We start from the raw sequence: 10787 nt of genomic DNA on the forward strand, positions 1-10787 counted from the left end.
AAAGAGACATACGTTAGTGAAAACACTGGAATAAAGTGCCTATAAAAATATGCACCTTGGGGAAAAATTTGCACTGAATTGCGACATCGGGTGTGTGTGTGTGTGTTCCAGCTACCCCAACCCTTTCCTTTCGAAGCCTTGCAGGTGGGTGCAGGAGAGAGAGTGTAAGTAACATCATAGGATGGGTGTTTCTAGGACTAAGGTGAAACTGTGAAGCTCCCTTCTTATTTTTGCTATTGGAGGCTGCATGTTGTTTAAGTAATCTTGTTATATTTATAGTATTGGGATGTTGTTGTTTTTCTACGAAATTGTTATTGTCATTTGCTTTGCTACATTATGAAATCCTTGCTATGTTATTGTTTTGCTATGTCATTTTGAAATTGTTTTTGTAGCATTTGTTCGAAATGCATCCCTCTTCCTTTGTTTTACGTGGCTTTGAGCATTATTTTTTTTAGTGAGAAAGGGGCATAAAATGACAAATAAAATGAATGAATGAATTGCTGGCAACTTTGCATGAAGAAATCATCATCATCACAAACTTTTGTGGAGGTGGGAAGAACTGAATTTAAGATCGGGAAAAATGAGTTACCTGGAGAAAGTGACAGATTTGTCCATCTACTTGTTTCAAAGGAAGGAAAGGAAAAGTGAGCAAGGTGGGGAAACAAACAAACATTGAGCAGCAGACAGAGAGCACTGAGGACGGAGCTCTTGAAATTTAATGATATTTTCTATTAGCACTTAGTAATTGTTTCAAGAGGCAACAAGCAGGCTGGGAGAACGAGGGCTTGAAAGTAATACAAAGTGAAATAAACTGCCTCTTCTGATCAATTATGCTAACTTCATGGGACTATTTTTTTACATGTTTAATGCTTTCCTTGCCTCAAGCAAACAAGGAAGTAAGGAGGGGAAGTGGGAAAAGCAGGCAGCAGTAATTACAGGATGGATGAACTCCAGCAAAATGGTCCAGATTGTTTTTAAGCTCCTACAGTAACCTGTGGGCAAGGAAGGGCTTCATAATCCACAACAATGTGACAGGGGAAGGGATTGTCTGAGAATGGCTGTGTCCCAGGGTTGACACACCCACACTTTGACACATGTGTAAGGACCTGGCTAAGGGCATGGGCAACAGTCCTAAAGTCTAGGTCTGGAGAGTGTAGATTCTCTGCTGGAGCTGTGCTCAAGCGAAATCCCAGGGCCAGATCTGGAATTGTGCTGATTCAGATTGCCCCAGAATTTGGCCTCAAAGCACAAATCCTAAGGAAGCTGTATCGCTGCTCTCTGACTCTGAGGCTCCAATCCAGGAGCTCACACAGAACCACCATCTCCCCTACGTGAGAGGAGTCTACAGCAGCTGAAACCAGCAAGGTCCTGTAGACCTATATACAGGTGGTACATAACCCCAGTCAAGCTTGCCCGATAATTTGCCCGATAATAAATGTTGGAAATGTAGAGAAACTGAAGGTACATTCTTTCACCTTTGGTGGACGTGCCCAAGGATTAAGGCTTTCTGGGAAATGATATATAATGAACTGAAAAAGGTATTTAAATATACCTTCTTGAAGAAACCAGAGGCCTTTCTCCTGGGCATAGCCAGCCAATTGGTGTTAAAGAAGGACAGAAAATTCTTTATGTACGCCACAACAGCAGCAAGAATACTCATTGCAAAGTATTGGAAGACACAAGATTTACCCACTTTGGAAGAATGGCAGATGAAAGTGATGGAGTATATGGAATTGGCGGAAATGACTGGTAGAATCCGAGACCAGGGAGAAGAGTCGGTGGAAGAAGATTGGAAGAAATTTAAAGACTATTTACAGAAGTATTGCAAAATTAATGAATGTTAGAATGATGTTTGAATGAAGTTAAGCGGTTTCTAGCTGTAATGATATAAAAGAATATGGAAAATTGGATTTTTAAATAGGTAAAAATTTAATGTTATAATATATTAAGATCAAAGATCAGGATAATAAGGAGGGAAAGAAATTGCTGAATTACCGTATTTTTTGCACCATAACACTCACTTTTTTCCTCCTAGAAAGTAAGGGGAAATGTCTGTGTGTGTTATGGAGCGAATGCCTATGGGTGGCGGGGGGGGGGGAATCCCCTGCAGTCGTGAGCAGAGGATCCATGGTTCCCCTTCCCTCCCTCCTCCGTGGCTCGATTTGAAACAGCAAAGCGGGAGAGGAGCCGCTTACACAGGTAAGGAGAGGAGAGGAGCCTTCTCCCCTTATACCCCTCTTCTGCATTATTAGCAGCATCCTTCTCCACCCACCCCATGCGTGCTCCTTGTCCCTTGAGTGCTTTTCCTTCCCTCCCCACTTAAAACGTGGTTACAAAGCACGGATCCACATGGATCCTCAGGATTTTTGCATTGGGCTACCCCAAACTCACCGTCAGATCACATGTCTGTGGCCACAGCATGAACCACAAAAATCATACATCCCCTGTTTCATTTAGAATATTTTTTTTCTTGTTTTCCTCCTGTATAAACTATGTGCGTGTTATGGTCAGGTGCGTGTTATAGAGCGAAAAATACGGTAATTAACTGAATTGGAATACAAAAAGGGAGGTATGAGGAGGTCAGGGAAACAAGGATATGAATGTAAGATATGGAAAGGTTGAGTTTTTATTTTTATTTTTTTTTATCTGTGTACTTATTCTCTATTTTTCTTGTATTTTTATTTTTGTCTTTTATTTTTGCATTTTCTGCTTTAATGCAATTCCTTTTCTGAAACTTTAATAAATATTTATATAAAAAAGGGAATGGTTAACAAAAAAAAAGAAAAAAAAGAAGAAACCGGCAAGGTCCCTTTAAGCCAGCCTTTCTCAACCTGTGGTCCCCAGATGTTGTTGAACTACAACTCCTATCACCCCTAGCTAGCAAGGCCAGAGCTCAGGGATGATGGGAGTTGTAGTCCAACAACATCTGGGGACCCACAGGTTGAGAACCGCTGCCAGAGAAACAGCTTGCACTGGAAGGTGAAGCTAACAACCCAAACTGAGCCACCACTTTATTTAAGACTCAGCCTGGAGTTATCTCAGCCGACATGGTGATTTCCAGAAGCAGTTGGACTGCAAGTCCCATTGGCCTCTGCCTGCATGGCCAACACTCCATGGCTCATGAGAGCTGTAGTCCAACAACATCTGGAGAGTACTGCATCAGCCATCCTGGGGTTAACTGCTGTTGGGATTCTGAAGTTACTTTAAATTGTGTTCAATGTTGTTTTTAATGCTGTAACCCACCCTGAGACCTTAAGGCAAAGGGTGGGCAAAAAACAAACCAACAATAACAATTCTAACATTGCTCCAGCTCCGCAAAGGAGTTTTCTATCCGATATGCCATGCCAAACCATGGCTTGACTTGAACCATCTATTTAGTGGCTCTCTGAGTGACCTAGATGAGCACCGAGTCCAAAGAACTCCAATGCACAAGACATCAACCCCGACCCCCATCTTCCCCAAAGGCAAATGAATCAGGGCAAAATTGTGACAGTGGGGGCAAACGGCAGACAATATGGAGGTGGTCTCTGGTCAGTAAGGATGGCTGGAGCATATGTGCTGCAGTCATGCCTCTCCTACGATGGAGATTTGACGCTGGTAGATGAGCACTCATGTTGCTGAGCAAGCTGGGTTTCATTCGCCTCGCAAGCTATTTTAAGCCACCTTGTGCATTATACAGTGGGTAAATACATGTTTTATTCATGGGAACAATGACTAAATAACTTGCTAAAACAAACTCACTGTCGTTGCTTCTGCACCCAGCTGCCAAATGGGGTTGGAATGAATAAATGCCCAAGTTGCGGCTAATGCTTTAACTCTGGCTGATACAGATTTACTTCAGAAGAGCTGGCCCCGTCCCTGAAGCTCATATATCCTTCCCATAGCTTGCCCAAACTGTGGTCTGTGGAACACCAGGGGTTAATGAGCTTCATGCAGGTGGCCTCTGGCATGTTTCTAGACTTGTGGTTGAAGATGGGTGGTGGCTTCTCCATCGCACTGAACATTCCTATTGATTTTTATTTCATTTTTAATTTTGCTTCACATATTGCATTACAATATTCTATGCAATTACAATCGATGAAACAGGCACAAGAATCATTATGAGGTCCAATAAGACCCTCCGAAATTTTCATGTGGTCTGTGGCAGGTAATGTTTGAGAGCCACTGGTCTAGGTGACAGAAAGAACACTCCTTCCATAGGACTGAACCGATCGCATGCAGAGGACTTTTGAACTTTGTGGAGCAGAAGGTTACCATCATGTGTTTTAGGGGAAATCCATGAGATTCACGCTGGATGAAAACTGACTTATGTTTGTATCCCAAAGAGATAAAACCTAGTGAGCTTGTTATTTGATGCTATTAAGTTTTTGACACACCCAAAAAGAGTTTTCTTCTGAGCACATTTGTGTACCAAACTTTGCCCCCAGTGAAAACTTTGGGTTTTTTTTTACAAGGCATTAGGTTGGTGCTTTTGCCTGAGCACTCTCCTCTTGCCTGAGGCTTTCATGAAAATTTCACCAAGTGTGATCTGCTGCAATCTCCTGCCCACGAGTGTTGGGGGAAGTGTCCAAAGACATCTATTCAGAGAAATCCCCCAGTAGCTCTACTGAGCGGTGGTTAGGTGTTCCTGAAAAACATCTTTTTTCATTAACCCATGCCAAGTTATGTCTGGGAACACTGGGAACTGAAAGAGAGAGAGTTGATACAGGAGAATTTGGAGCAGACTTTTTTCACAAATCAGATTGTGACAGGAAGTAGGAATGTGATTTTATAGGAGGGACGGGGAGCATTTTCTAGCCTGAGGGAACATCCCTTCAGGGGGATGGATGTTAGTGGTGGGTGTGGCTAGAACCAGAAATGGGCAGGACCAGAAACAAAAATGGGTGGAGACTCTCACCTTCGAACAGGCTACCTTACAGGTAGGGACCTCGTATATTGGCACAGTTCTGATCAGGATCATGCCATGGAATGAAATGTACTCAAATAAGTTGAGGTAAGGCTGGTGGACAGTCACTAAAGAGCTGAATTTATTCTAATGTGCAGTTGGACACATTGACCTAGTTTGGAAAATCACATCTCAGTTTAATAAAGCAAGATACAGATTAGCCTTTCGGCCACATGTTCCATCCATGTGCCACTACTTCCCTCCTCCCTTTTCACCATATGCTGCAATAAGACAGGAAGTCTTCAGTTCCCCATTGTTCTCCATTACATCCAAACTGGGAAAGGATGATGGCCAATCAAGCTAATGGACTATGCAGAAATGGCAAAATTAACGACAATGACAACGAGAAGTTTTTAAAAAGAGTGAGAATTATTTATTGTTTATGTGCAAAAATAGTGTAAACAGGTTGATACATTGGCAGGGTTTTAAGTAATACAGTGGTGCCCCGCAAGACGAAATTAATCCGTTCCGCGAGTCTCTTCGTCTTGCGTTTTTTTCGTCTTGCGAAGCATGGCTATTAGTGGCTTAGCAGCTTAGCGGCTATTAACGGCTTAGCGGCTTTAAGAAAAAGGAAACAAACTCGCAAGAACTCACAAGACGTTTCGTCTTGCGAAGCAAGCCCATAGGGAAATTCGTCTTGCGGAACGACTCAAAAAACGGAAAACTCTTTCGTCTTGCGCGTTTTTCGTCTTGCGAGGCATTCGTTTTGCGAGGTACCACTGTATCCGCCCTCCCTTCCCCACAGGTGGGCGGGGTTTGCGGCACCAAGCGAGGCTTACCTGGGCGGGTGCCACCCACCTGCTTGAGCTGGCCTTTGACCCGCCCTTGGCCAGGGAGGACAATGGCCGGCTGGCCAGGGGTGGGCCTAAGGCCAAAAGAAAAGAGGCTGACTCCTGGGCTCAAGCCTCTTTTGCTGTTCTTCCTTCCAGGATCAAGATCAGGATCAGGAGTGTATCCAGGCGGCTGGACTGAGGTAAGTAACCAGCCTTCTTTACTTTTTTTAATAATAATATTTATTAAAACACATTTTTTTTGAATTACATAGAAAAAAAAAATTACAAAAAAGATAAAAAACAAAAACAAAAACAAAAAAGAAAGAGAGAAAATAAAACCATCACTTTCAAATTTCCATTACCTTCTTTCCATGACCTCCTCCTCCTCCCGTCTGTTGTATCTTAATTAATAATTGTAACAGCAAATCCTTTCCATAATTCATAATATTTTATCATTACATTACCTTACTCTCTTATCATCTTGTCTTATAACAACAACCTTAGAGCTTGAAACTTTGATCTTTTTTACCAACTTCTCATAACCATTACCCTTTTGCCAAATTCTTTAGACATTTTTACAAGAGCCAAGTAATTTCATCTCAACATTTTCCCAAAATTCATAAAACATTTCTAGTAGTAATAATATAAAAAAGATACAATAAAATAAAAGCAATCCAATCTTCTTCCAGCATCCCCTCCCCCCGGTCCCGGGATTGTCAGTCTTTCTTTTAACCCATTAGTCTGGCACATTAACCTGGTGCTCTTATGTCCGAGGCCTTTAAATCTCTTCCATGTCCCTTTCGCAGCTCTTCTTCATATTTTCCTTTCATTCGCGGTAACTCCAGCTTAATAGTGTTTTTGACCCCTTTCAGCAAATCAGCCCTTTTCTCACAGTCCAGACTAAGCTCCATGTGAAGTTTAGTAACATATTTCAAATTCCCTCCAAGATTGAGAGTCCCAACAACTCCAAACCTCTGGTGGCCCATTACCAGGCTTGGAAAGTCCAACCATCCCTGCAAAGGAGGGTCAATCCAACCCCCCATTTCCAGTTCAATCCAAACTTTATCTTTCCAAATCTGGTTTTTTCCAAGTTCATTTATAAGATCCAAAAGCTCATTTTCCTGCTGGGCCAAAAGTCCCTTCATCCCTGGCATCCCAGATTCAGCAAGGTAGCCTTCTTTACTTTTGCCTGGGTGGTGGTGGTGGTGGTGGGATTTGCCCCTCCGCCAGGCTAGGCTGCATTTAAGCGTGATCAGTTGGAGCTTTTCCCTGGCAGCAGTGGGGGGGGGAACCTGGCTCCTCCACCGGCAGCTGCTTGCATTTGGGCGGTGGGGGGGGGACATCGCTCCCCACCGCCTCCTGCCCGGTGCCCCTTCCTACCCAGGCGGGAGGAATGGGGCTCCAGCAAGGCCACTGCTTGCTTTTACGGTGGGGGGGGGGCACCAGGAGGACAGTGCAGGCCCCACTAGGCTGCAAAACGCGGCCTAATCACTTTTTTCAGTGGCGGGGAGGTGGCATTGCCCCCCGCCGCTGCCTGCTGGCTCAGGCGGTTTTAGGCTTTGGCAAGGTAGCCTTTAGTCTAACATCAAGTTGGGGGGGATGCATTCATGTTCCTTCCCCATGCGGCGGCGCTTGCAGGGCCCGTTAAAGGGCACAAATTGGGAGTCCCTGGCCCTAGAGTGGCGGCATGTAGATCAAACTCCCCGGACGAGGTCAGTGGATGGGCATGCTGTGTAAGTTTGCGCTTTGCAGACCGCTATCACTGGGCCTCAACTGCCTGCATATCCTCTGCCAGGCGGGCTGAGAGGGTTACCTGCCAAGGCCTGTGCCAAGTTTCCCACTTCTGAAATTCAATAAAGTTGTGGCCAATTTGAACCCATACTCTGGTCTCTTGTGTTATCATTTGGGGAAAGGGGTAGGCACCACAGACAGGGTTTAGCGCGTGTGCCCGCAAATGCTTGCAACTAGCAGACAATTAGATAAAATTAAGGGAAATAATAATTGAAAAAGCTTAATAATGGATGTGCAGAAGAACTTGGTTAATATAAGGAACCAAAAGAGGGTATGGAGGGAAGTCCAGAGATTTAAAGAATCTCAAAGAGAAGGTTTGTGAAAAGGTATTTGTATAAATTTAGAACTGGTAGAAATGTGAATTACAGACTGTTTTTATTTGTGAAAATGTAACTGTGAAAAACTAATAAAAAAGGATGGTTTCCAGGTTCAAAAGACACTAGAATCTTCAACCAGCTTCCAAACCATGGTTTAAGAGGCTATCTGTTTCTGAACCTGGAAACCACAGTCTCTCTGTTTGGGTGTAATGGGAGACTGTTGAGAAGCGGCCAGGGTCTTAAATTATGGTTTGAAGTTGATTTAAGATCCTAGCTTGTTCCAAACCAGATAAGGATTTTGTTCCAGAAGGGGAAGATTGTAAGTTAGCAGCAGAGCATCTGCCTGCAGAGGGGTTCAAATTCAATCTTCTGTTTTACCAAGTAAGGCTGGGAATGTCTCCAGTCTGAAAACCTAGAGAGGCACTGACAGTGTAGGCAATACTGAGCTGAATGGGTCAATGGGTATGACATTAAGGCAGTTTGCTATGTTCCTATGAACATGATAACCATAGCTGCATGATTGGGATGAAATGCAAAACCATGGTTCACTGAAACAGGCTCATTTGTGGTGGGACAAGATCACAAGAAGGGAGAGGGGAAAGCCGTGTGGGACAAGCTTAGTTTATTAAGCTGGATCATCTACTGGCCTTCTTTTTGCAGCGAGGGGAAAAACCTCTGCAATTGGAACCATGTTTTTGTGCAGCTGGGCATATGACGTTAGCCTGCTGTTTCTTAAGAAGGAGTAAAGGTAAAGGGACCTCTAACCATTCGGTCCAGTCATGGCCGACTCTGGGGTTGCGGTGCTTATCTCGCTTTATTGGCCGAGGGAGCCGGCGTACAGCTTCCGGGTCATGTGACCAGCATGACTAAGCCGCTTCTGGCGAACCAGAGCAGCGCACGGAAACGCCGTTTACCTTCCCGCCAGAGCAGTACCTATTTATCTACTTGCACTTTGATGTGCTTTCGAACTGCTAGGTTGGCAGGAGCTGGGACCGAGCAACAGGAGCTCACCCCGTTGCGGGAATTTGAACCACCAACCTTCTGATCAGCAAGTTCTACGTTCTGTGGTTTAACCCACAGCGTCTCCTTTAAGAAGGAGTAGATGAGATTTAAAAAATAATTAAATGAAGAGAAATGTTACAGATTTGGAGTACCAGAGTCTGTTTGTGAATACTAGAAATTAATAAATGATAGTATTTAGATAATATTTGGGATACGGGAGGAAAATAGAAGCTGTAGAGGAAATTCTGGGTTAGCCCATGCAAAATACTAGACTGGCTAGGCTCCTAAATACAAGGCCATTAAGCAACAATACTGGACCATTAAGGGCCATTGGCAATGCAAAAGAACTGTCCTTTTTCTGTGCTCTGAGGAGTGGACAGAGAGCAGGGTAACTTTGTGTGATGTTCCAGGAAGATTTTGGACTTTTTGAATCAGGCTTGGAATAGCTGGGACTGAAAGGGATGGGCTGTGTTTTGCAGGGTGTACTGGGAAGAAGAAGGAGAACAGAGGCCAGAACCTTCTTAGCTGCTGGCTGGAGAGGTGGCAGCCCAGAGATTGGGAACATGGCTGGCTGCTCTAGACTCAAGCTGGCAGAAGCCATGAGAAAAGCAGGGAGAGGCACTCTTGAGATAACAATGCTTCTGGGAGATGATATATAATGAGTTGGGAAAAAATGTTGAAATATACATTTATAAAGAAACCAGAAACATTTCTATTGGGCATTGTGGGGAGTGATATAAATAGAAAGGAATGTAAGCTCTTTTTATATGCAATAACAGCAGCAAGAATATTATTGGCCCAAAAATGGAAGCAAGAAGAGTTACCGTCGATTGAAGAATGGAGGATGAAGTTAATGGACTATGCAGAATTAGATAAACTAACAGGAAGGATTCGAAACCGGCGAGACCAGAAATTCACGGAAGACTGGAGTAAATTTACGGACTATTTGAAAAGTAATTGTGAAGAACAGATGACGTTTGTAGGGTTGCAAGAAGTTTTGTGAGGAGTATAATTAAAAGTATTGTAAAAATGGAAAAGGGGGAGGATGATTTGTTAAGAGATGTAAAGGCAATATAAAGTTAAGAAAAGCATGAGAAGTGGTTAAAATGGTGGATCATCAGAGGTGCTGATGGAAGTCCAAAAAGATTGTATAAGTGATAAGTCTTGTGGTACATCTTATAATTTATATGTTAAAATAAATTAAAAAAAATATTTAAAAAACAAACACACACAAAAACAAACAATGCTGTTATCTGCCACTCCCTCCACCTACACTCAGTTTGTATTTATGTGAATAAACCATATATCATAAAGTCTCTGCGGTCTCTGCTGCATCTTGATTCTCAATTTAAACACGAACCTGGGTGAGCACCTGGAACCCCCTGGAATCTTGTGCATTGCTTGGCAGAGGTTGGGGGTTGGTGTGCCACCTTTGTAACAGAATAGGGTTTCATTTTATTCTTCATAAAGCCTATTCTAAGGGTTAATCTAAGGGTTGTTTTAAATTAATAAAACTGGGGGACAGAGCCTCTTGTTATTCCCCAATTTGTGTCAAGGTCTTTTTTCTCTTCCTTCTCTTCCTTTTTCTCATTTCATTCCTTCCCACCGTTTCTCTTTCTCCGTTATTTTTTCCTTCCTGCTAGCGTTGTCATTTGCACAACCTCCCATTGCTAGTATCCCTACAGCGAGGTCAGTGTGGTGGAAATGCACCAGCAGAAGTCCCCGAAGGACTCTCTTGAAGAATAATGCCTGTGCACTTTGCCTCAAGTTTCAGGTTGTGCAAATACTAGAAAACCACTCTCTTCAAAATCTGGGCCATTGGAGTCCCTTCCAGCTCTATGATTCTGTGATTTTCTTATTCTCCATCCTTGTGCCGTGCTAGCAGATGGCAGAGTTTAAAGGTTGCACAACAAAGGCACCCAGTGCAACAAATGCACTATCTGAAGTGGTGCAGCAGCC

The sequence above is a fragment of the Podarcis vaucheri genome (genome assembly GCF_965113315.1).
Source record: "Podarcis vaucheri genome assembly, chromosome: 16".
NCBI lineage: Eukaryota > Metazoa > Chordata > Lepidosauria > Squamata > Lacertidae > Podarcis > Podarcis vaucheri.